Source organism: Fukomys damarensis, unplaced genomic scaffold, assembly GCF_012274545.1.
Source record: "Fukomys damarensis isolate Sample0158 unplaced genomic scaffold, DMR_v1.0_HiC HiC_scaffold_29, whole genome shotgun sequence".
Taxonomy (NCBI): Eukaryota; Metazoa; Chordata; class Mammalia; order Rodentia; family Bathyergidae; genus Fukomys; species Fukomys damarensis.
In genome coordinates, this window is record NW_022900941.1 from 18,379,745 (window position 1) to 18,390,028 (window position 10,284).

A 10,284-nucleotide genomic window follows, 5' to 3' on the forward strand; every position below is an offset into this window, starting at 1 on the left:
GGATAAATCTCCTCGTTAGGCTTTTTCTAAAAAAGAAAAAAAAGTAAATCTCTTACTGAAATAGAAAATAATTCGAAGACTTAGTTAAATACTATTTCCCTTGCTAGATTTCTTTGTATTCCATAAATTTCAAGCACCTTTGTAGTGTCTTAGCCTCGCTCAGAGTGGTATATTTAATGCTAATTAAGCAGTTCAGGTAAACCCCAGCACAAATGAAAGGTGCTTGGTAGCTCCTTCCTTCAAATGTTTGGATACAGTACTAAAAGGACAGACATTGTTCCTGTCCTAGTGTGACTCGTTATAATTTGCAGGTGGGGTAAAATTTTGTTCTGTTTTATTTATACTTAATACTACTCAGAGACCTGGTCTGACAGATGCTCCATCTCCTGCTACGTCCTTGGATGATGTCAGAGGCAGGCAGACAACCTAACTGTTAAAGTGGCTGACTGAAAGTAACACATTTCACATCCTGCCCTTACTGTGTTGGCCAAAATAAGTCACGTAGCCATTCCTAATTCCATGAGCAGATTCCTCAGAAAGTGACATTGAATATTTGTGATCAGTAATATATTCCATTTAAAATATATTTCATAATTCTCATAAAATTCCAACACAGAAGGAGTATGACTCTGCTTCATTTTGGTATTTTAAAAGGTTTTTATTCTCTTAATTAGGTATGGAGCTAATTATGAACTGATTGTCAGAAATTTGAATACCAATCCCAACTGTTGTCCTTTTCCTAGAGTAGGGATCCAATCTTTCCATCTGTTCTTGAAGCCTTTCCAGGTATTTATTCCTTATTCGGGCTTCTTTGTCTTAATAGAGTATTTCTATTTAGGTCATAGCCATGTGTAAGACTGTGAATATAGTCTTGATTTAGCCCCTTTTCCTGATAGCGATAGAAAAAGAAACATTTACCAGATCATTGGTCACATACTATGTGCCTGAAGTCATGTGACTCTGTTCCAGTAAAGCTACCACAGCAGCACTGAGTCTATGGTTTGGATTTGTCTGGGAGGAGCCATTCTTGTAAAAACAGGAAAATGATAGACTATTGACTGGGATCTTAAAGGGTTGCATTAATCTCTGCCACTCCCCCTCAGACACAAAAATGTGTGTGATTTCCTATCCTAGTTGGGGGCTGGGAAAGTGATTTTAGAAGTTTCCTCTTAGCCTTCTGCAGTATGGTAGCCCTATCCCGTAGGCTAAGGAACTGTAGGAGAATACCATGTTGCCCCTGGTACCTTGCAGGTATCCATATAAGACAATGAGGCAAGGGCTTCAACTCCAGCTAATTTGGGTCTTCACAGATTCTTCTGGAACACAAGTGATCACACTCCCATATGTCCTTGGGAGGCTGACATGGGAGGTTTCTCATCACCTTCAGGTTTCTAATGAGGTATGGGATTTCTTGTTTTCCTCCCCTAATGGAGTTGCAGGACATAAAACTGCTTAGCAAGAGTCTAGAAATGACTCATCAACAAAAGGTTGCCCCTCAACACACATTGTAGGAACCTGCTCCATTTTTTGTTTTGCTTTTGAGACAGGGGCTCACTATATAATCCAGGCTGTCTTTGAACCCACTATGCAGCCAAATCTGGCCTCAAACTTGAGCTGATCCTCCTACCTCAACCTCCCAAGTGCTGGGATTATAGGTGGGCACCACCATGACTGGCTCAGTTCAACATCACTGGTCATTCATGAGATGCAGATGAAAACAACACTGAGATTCTGCCTCACTCCAGAAATAATGGCTGCTATCAAGAAATCAACCAATAACAAATGCTGGCAGGGTTGTGGGGAGAAAGGAACCCTTCTTCATTGTTGGTGGGAATGCAGACTGGTGCAACCACTATGGAAATCAATATGGAGATACCTCAAAGAACTAGGACTAGAGGTTCCATTTGACCCAGCTGTCCCTCTGCTGGGTATCTTTCCAAAAGAATCATACAGCAGTGATATATGTGCACCTATGTGTATAGTGACACAATTTGAATAGCTAAGACTTGGAAACAATCCAAATGCCCATCAACTGAAGACTGGATAAAGAAGATATTTTTTCTATAAAATGGAGTACTACTCAGCCATAAAGAATGAGAAACTAGTCATTCATAGGAAAAATGGATACATATTGAGGCCATTCTCTTAAGTGAAATAAATAAGACACGTGTAAATACCGAATAGTTTCTCTAGTGTAAAAAACTAAAAGTATAAATAAGATCCAAATTGTATAATTGACAAAAGGATGTAGGAAGAAAAGGGCTAAAGGTGTAGGGGAAGTGGGAAGGGTAGGGGAAAGGAAATAAGGGAAAAGAAAAATATGGAAAAGGAAAAAATGAAAACAAAGTCTTTGTAAATGGGGAGTGGGGTGAAGGAAGGGCAGGGGTATGGGGAAAAATGAGAACCAAAGTCTGTCATGTAAAGGTACAAGATCCCAATGATAAATGTAACTGTACTGTATACTTAAAAAGTACCAATAAACTCAATGGGAAAGAAAAGCTCCATTTTTTTTTGTTTTTGTTTTTTTGTTTTTGAGACAGGGTCTCACTATGTAGTTGAGACTGACATGGAACTCACTATGTAGCCTAGGCTGATCTCGAACTCACAGCGATCCTCCTGCCTCAGCCTCCCAAGTGCTGGGATTGCACGCATGCACCACCATGCCTGGCTTCCATTTTGCTTTAATGTTACCTTCTTGATGTGTGAGACAAGGATCATAGGGACACCTTTGGTTTGTTTTTTGCATGGTCTGCACAATAAACTATCTGAATCTAAAAGTGGGTTGGCTTTGTGCGTTCTGAGACCTCCCTCAGCTGTTTGGTGAATCCTTGATTGTCTGCTTATATTAAAGGTGGTACCTGGCCCACTGTGGTGGTGCACGCCTGTAATCCCAGCACTCGGGAGGCTGAGGCAGGAGGATTGCTGTGAGTTCGAGACCAGCCTGGGCTACATAGTTCCAGGTCAGTCTCAAAAAAAAAAAGGGTGTGATCCTTCTGAGCATTTGGGTCTGGGATTTAGCTCAGTGGTTCCACTGTCTTCCTCGCCAGAGCAAGGACCCAAATTCGATCCCCCGTACCAAAAAAACAAAACAAAACAAAACAAAAACCTGAGCATTTGCGTGGGTTTTATCAGTTTTGAATTGTATGGTATGATGATCTGGTTGTGATAGACAAGATCAGGTGTATCGGGTGTCAGCACCTTCAGATCTTCCCCTTTGTTTGGTTAGATTGTTCATTTTAAAAACCACTTTGAGGGTCAGGGATTTAGCTAAGTGGTTCCACCACCTGCCTCAAAAGTGCAAGGTCCCGAGTTTGATCCCTGGTACCAAAAATAAATAAATAAAATAAAATAAAATAAAAATACCACTTTGATCTTTTGCCTGCAGACTAAAGGCCTGATTGCTGGTATTCTGAGAATTTCAGCATTCATATTTAGTCCCTGAATTGCCCTAGTTTTGGCATAGTACTCGTTCCTCAAATCCAAAGATCTATCCTTTTACCCTCTCCAGAGTCAAGGTGGGAGAGGACTCACGCCAGGAGTGGGGTAGGGAGGGATCCCGCGGTCCTCTCACATAGGCTCCTCCGAATTCCTTACTAGAACTCCCGCTCCATCTCTCTACTTCCAGAGACACTTGGTGCAGCTTGTTCAGAGTATCTTGAGGCTTCCATGGTATAAATGAAATTGTTTCTCCTGAAAGCTTAGGAATCCCTTTCTCATAGCGGCCAAGTGAGTTGCTGCTAGTCTATCTGCTTTCTAACATTCCACATTTTGGAAATGTTGTTCTCTCCATTCTCCCAATCTCTTGATTATAGTTTTTGTGGGGTTGGGGGTGGAACCAAACTTAGATTTGCCACCTCAGCATATAAATCATTTTTCAATTTTTCCTTTATAATATCAATGTACACAAAGTTTCCATGCATGGTTGACTGAGCTGTGCTCTTAACCCTCAGTGAGGATTTACTGAAGGATGTGTGCCAAGCATACTCTAGACATTTGCAACATGTCAGAGTGGAAAAAAGACAAAGATCTTTGTTACTGTGGATCTTATGTGTATGAAGCCGAAGGTGCAGTGGAGACCCCAGAAGTTTGGAGAAGCCAGGAAGGTGGATCATCTGAGGAAAACTGCAAGGAGGGAAAAGAGCAAGCCCAAGAGAGAAGCAGGAGGAGCTACAACCATTAGCAGTGCTGTAGAGGCACAGCCACCCAAGCCCTTTAGAGTTCACATCTTACCACAGATTGCCTTGGATGCTGGATATGGAACTATAGGACTTAATGTTTGCCCTGCTGGATTTTGGATTTGCTTTGCTCTTGTTTGTTTCTATCTCCCTATTTGTACCATTGCAGAGGGTAATGCTTATCTTCTGCCATCGGATGTAGGAAGATTTTTAACTTTCTGTTCGCTTGTGCAGGAGCTCACAGCTAAGAGTGCCTTAAATCTCAGAGGAGACTGGACTTGGGCTTTTCAGCAATGCTGAAATGGTTAGGATTTTGGCAACCCTTAGAGATGAACTACACGCCTTTTGCATAAAGGGATGTGAATGAGTCTTTGGGTGGCCAGTGGCAGAATATTATGGCTTGTGTCTAGGTGTCCTCCAAATGCCTCATGTGGTCATAGGTGAGGCTGGATGTATAGTGTGACACTGGGATTAATTTATGGTGCAATGCTGGGATTAAAGGCTCTAGGAGTAAGGGTGTGAGTGCTACAGTGGGTAGCTTGCATAAAATCTAAGAGACAGAAAGAGGCTTATCTCTAGTCACTTGTTTGCTTTTTCAGTCTTCTTTCTGCCATGAACTATTTCTCCTATGCAGTGGCCCCCTGCGATGCCACTCTGCCCTAGAGCCAGTTGATTATGGACTGAAACCTCTACAAACTGTGAGCCAAAGAAACCTTCCCTCCTTTAACTTTGGGTGTCAGGTATTTTGTCTCAACAAGAAAAGTAACTAAGACATTATGTTTTAGAGGATGGAGCAGATAATAATAAATGTGAAAATTGTGAAATATGTTAGAAAGTGACAATGAAAAGGGAGAAAAAGTAGAGCAAGGTAAGGGGGATGGCAAGTCCTGGGGGTGAGTAAGGTGGAGTGTGCTGCAATGTTTTTTTTTGGTTGTTGTTGTTGTTTTTTGAGACAGGGTCTCACTACATAGTTGAGACTAACCTGGAACTCACTGTGTAGTCCAGGCTGGTCTCAAACTCACAGCAATCCTCCTGCTTCAGCCTCCCGAGTTCTGGGATTACAGGTGTGAGCCACCACGCCCGGCTGCAATGTTAAAAATGGAGGTCATGGTAGGCCTCACTGAGAAAAGTGACATTTGAAAATCTGAAGGCAGTGGAACAGGTGGCCATGCACACATCCAGGGGAGGAACATGCCAGGCAGAGGAACAGCCTGTGCAGTCTTTAAGGTGGGAGGAGCAAAGAGGCCAGTATTCCGGGTGTGATATCTTTAAGGCACATGAAGTGTATAGGTCTTCTTGTCTCTATCCTAAATGACTCTAGCTTGCCATGGCTTTCTAAAAATTTGTAAAATAAATAATAATTTACATTCTTAACCTTTTAAAATACACAGTTTAGTGGTATTGATTGCGGTAGTTAGGGGTATTCACACTGCTGAGTGACAGAGCTCTGGAACTTTTCGATCTCGTGCTATGGTGCGGTTATGCTTTGTCCCCAGAGGTTCATGTGTTGGAATCTTGGTCCCCTATGTGGGACCACTGAGGCGGTGGAAACGCTAAGAAGTGGGGCTTGGTGGAAGGTAATGAGATCAGGAGGGCAGCGGGGTGGGAAGAGATCCTTATAAAAGGGAGAGGCTGTCCCTCCCTGAGCTTGCTTCCTTATTCTCGCACATGTACTTCCGCCACAGCTATCTCTTTTCTTCTTTGCGGTGGTGTAGCCAGATGCCCTATACAATGCAGTTTGGACTTTCCAACCACCAGATTTGTGAGCCAAATAAACCTGTTTTCTTTAAAAAGTATCCAGCCGCAGGTATTTTGCTACAGCAACACAAAACAGAACAACAACTTCTCATTTTCTCTTTCCCCACTTCTTGCAAGCACCATCTGTTTTGTTTCCGTGATTTTGACTACTCTAGATATCTCCTATAAGTGGAATCATATAGCATTTGTCCTGATGTAAATTGCTAAGCTTTTTGAGTTCTTATATTGCCAATTCATTCTGGCTATAGCCTGCTGTCATGCTGAATTTAAGAATTTCTTCTCTCATGCCTGCATATACCTCAAATCATACCACTCCTATTTACCAGCTGAATCAGATGGGATTCCCTGGGCTGTGAGGGAGAGAAGCTCTGATGCAGACTGTTTCAAACAATAAAGGGGCATATTGCTTGCATAGCAAGAAGTATGGAAAATGGGAGAGTCCAGGTTTTGTGGGGGCAGCTATTCAACAATGTCACCAAGGACTGAGCAGTTCTTTCCTTCTCTGAGCTCTGTAGACTTCGTTCTCAGCTTGGTAGCTAGATGACTGGAGCTGACGTGAAGGAAGGAGAGAGAACCCCTACAATCTTGTGTCTCTCTTAGACAAAGAAATGTTTCCTCAAAATCCCAGGGGGGAGATTTCCTTCACATTTAATTGATCAGAACTGGATAACATGCCTATGCCTGAAACAGCTGTTGATAAGGGAAAGGGGATCAATAGTTTAATCAGAGCTGCTCCAGGATTTGGGGATGGGAAAGTGGTGTTGCCTCCACTAAAGCGTATGAGTGAACTGGGAGAGGGACAGATAAATAAAATCAGATTCTGCTGGAAGGGGGAGGAGGAGAAGGGAAACTGAATATACAGCTACAGTGTCCACTACATTATGTGATTTAAGGAAAATCTTTAAACATTTCTGATCATCAGTTGTTTCAAGAAAATGAGCACAACAATATCTTTCTCATGTGAGAATTAAAATTATATTATTTTATGTATAATAATCAAAATAAGAAAACATACATAAAAACACCCAGGACATTCTACAACACATATTATTGCTTATCATTCAGTGGTTCTCAAATTGTGGTAACACCAGAATTACCTAGTGCTAAGGGCTGGGTTGTGTACCCCTACTTCTATGTCCCCCATTTATATTTGAAGTCCTAAGCCCTAATTCCTCAGAATATAATTGTATTTGAAGATAGAGTCTTAAAAGATGCAATTAAGTTAAAGTGAGGAACTCTAATTAGTGTGGGCCTTAATCCAATATGACTGATATCCTTAGAACAAGAGTCAATCACGACACAGACATACACACAAGCAATCTATAGGACAGTGAAAGAGGTATTGGGAGAAACCAAGTCCATCAACACCTTGATCTTGAACTTCCATCTTCCAAAACTGAAAAAATAGATTGCTATTGTTTAAGCACTCAGGCTGTGGTACTTTGTTGAAGCAGCCCTAAAATGTTTGGGAACTTGTTAGAAATGTGAAATCTTTAGCTCCATCCCAGACCTACCAAGTTAGAAACTCCGACAGTGAAGTCCATCAATCTGTTTCAAACCCCTCTTTAAGAAATTTTTAGCCGGATGTGGTGGCGCACTCCTGTAATCCCAGCACTTGGGAGGCTGAGGCAGGAGGATCGCTGTGAGTTCGAGACCAGCCTGGGCTACATAGTGAGTTCTAGGTCAGTCTCAACTACATAGTGAGACCCTGTCTCAAAAAAAAAAGAAAATTTTATGCGCTCAAGTTTGCAAAGAGCTGGTGTAGTTATTAAGGCTATAGGAACACAATTAGCCTTTATATCCTACTTAGGTTCATATTCCAACTCTCTACCATTAGCTTTATGTAATTTGGAGTATCTTTAAAAACTTATTTTAGTTTCCTCATTTATAAAAATGGGGCTAACCCTAATCTCTATCACTTCAGTTGCTGTGCTGTAAAATTAATCCATTTATGTAGCATTTAGAACAGAGCTGGGTGTATAGCTGATGCTCTACAAATGTGATCCATTAAGATAATATGTAAATGTTGAATCTGAATCTCTTAAGTGTTTGAATTTGTAAAAGCAGCCAAGCTTTTTGAAATTATTTGTAAACAAGGATCTGAGGACTTCCTTGAGTAAAGTTGAATATTCCAACCCCTATTTTGCCTCCATGAGATCTTTTTTTACTTCCTAGTTTTTTCCAATGTAGAAAATGTAGACAGTGCCAAGTTCTTTGGAGTTTATGCAAATAATGCATAGCACACATTGTTATATTGCTCTTCATCCTCTCGGAAGGTCTATTGTCATCAGTTTTATATCCTGTTCCCATGAGAACTTCACCTTTTTTTATTTCCATTCTGTTCTTGATGGATTGTCTAGTTTCTCACTTGGACAATTTATTCTTTTTCTCCAATGGCCCATTTAAATCCACCTTCTATTAAAAAAAGTTTTCCATCAAGGGATCTAGATATGCATTTCCCTTGTTTTTCATCTGCCTTCTATCTCAGGTGACCTCAACTGTTTTACAGTATGCAGCTGCTCCTAGATACTAATGACATTTTCACTGGGCAAGTTACATTTCCCAGCCTTGTTTCTGTATATTTGATTGTCTTCAGTATTTTATGTGAGTTGTAAACACACTGGGTAGAAACAACTCAATAAATGACAAACAGTAAAATGAATAATAAAAAGTTATAGATTCATAAAATGAGAATGAAGGGGGGTGGAGGGCTTTCTCAAATAGAAGCCAACGATATCAGGATGTCTGAAATTGCTAGATGGCTACTACTTCCCCTTAAAATATTCTTTTAGTCCCAAACTTGTTGTTTTTGTAATCTTCCTGTGCAAGATGCAATTCTTTTTTCTTTCCACTTACTTTCTTAATAACTCTAGGAAACATAACCGTTCATTTATCATGCAGGCCTCAAATCTTAGTGTTCTTTCTTATTGCTTTCTGTTCTCTCTGAAATTAAAAAATCTATCAGAATCTTTCTCCTTTCTCCTTTTTAATATTTTACATGTCTAACTTATCTCAAAGATGAGACTTTCTAATAGTTGTGGGGACCTGGAGAGTTCAAGGTAAATAATAATTCATTTGGTTATACCTTATTTTATAATTTCACATATAACTGTGGTCATATCCAGAAGCTCTATAAAGACCTTTGAACACTTCCCTCCAAACTGAAATATAAAATGCAAAGCAAATGTATAGTATATCATACTTTTTAAGGAGTTGTACACAGGGAGGAGGTAGGGAAAAATACAACCTCAGTAATAGCAATTATAAGACTCTCATTGCCTCTTCTTAGTCATTTTTCAGGTTTCCTTTTTTTTTTCTGCTTTGCTCACTTTCACATACTACCCTTCAATGTCACTATCCATAGAGTAGGAGGTATGTTGAAATATACTGCAAATGTTTACATTTTTAAAAAATGTATTCCAGTAAAAGACACATTACCCGAGTCCCACTCAAAATCCCTTCCCTCCTCACCTCAAACACATTTATTGCATCACTTTCTACTTTCTGAAGCAGTTCTGGAAGTCTACTCTTTGAGTGTCATTAATTGTGCTGTCATGGCTGCCTAGATGTCCTGAATCTATTCCAAATGTTTACTTTTTATGGTTATTTAGACTTTGGGGAAGAATCAGAAGTTACACAGTGCCAGATCCTGTGATAAGGTGGATGAGGACACACTTGCAATGTTTTTATGAGCCTGTCTTTCTGTTGGATAGGACTCAGCCACAGCATTCACTTCATTTTTGATCATGTCTCACAAAACCATGAAAGAGCACCTCCAGAACTACATCAGAAAGTGGCAAGAACAACGGGATAAGTGTATTTAAAGTGAGGTGGAATATTTTGAGAGGAAATAATGGCAATGTGTCTTTTTACTGTAATACATTTTAAAATTTAAATATTCATTGTATATTTTGATCACACTTCATATGTGGTCTTAACCTCTACCTTTATTTTAAGGAAAAGTTGTTACCTTTAGAAATGTACTTTACTATTAATTATTTTCTCTAACCTAAGTCCTTTATTTTCACTCATAGTTCTGAATAGGACAGACTTAAAGTAAACATTTTCCATATTCTGAAGAAAAGCCATATTTAAGTCATGTCTAAGTATGTTATGCTAAATTAAAAAACATTTATCCCATTTACTTCTTCACTTTAGTAGGTAACTCTGGAATTCAAACTCATACTTGTATTCCTAATTGAATCACTCAATTTAAATGGTATTAAGAAAACCTTATTCTTCACTAAACTCTGTGATAGATCTAAAGATGGCTCCAACAGTTTCTCTCATTCTGTGTTCTTTCATGCTGTGACTGTCTTAGCTACTTTTCTCCTTGCTAAGACAAAATACC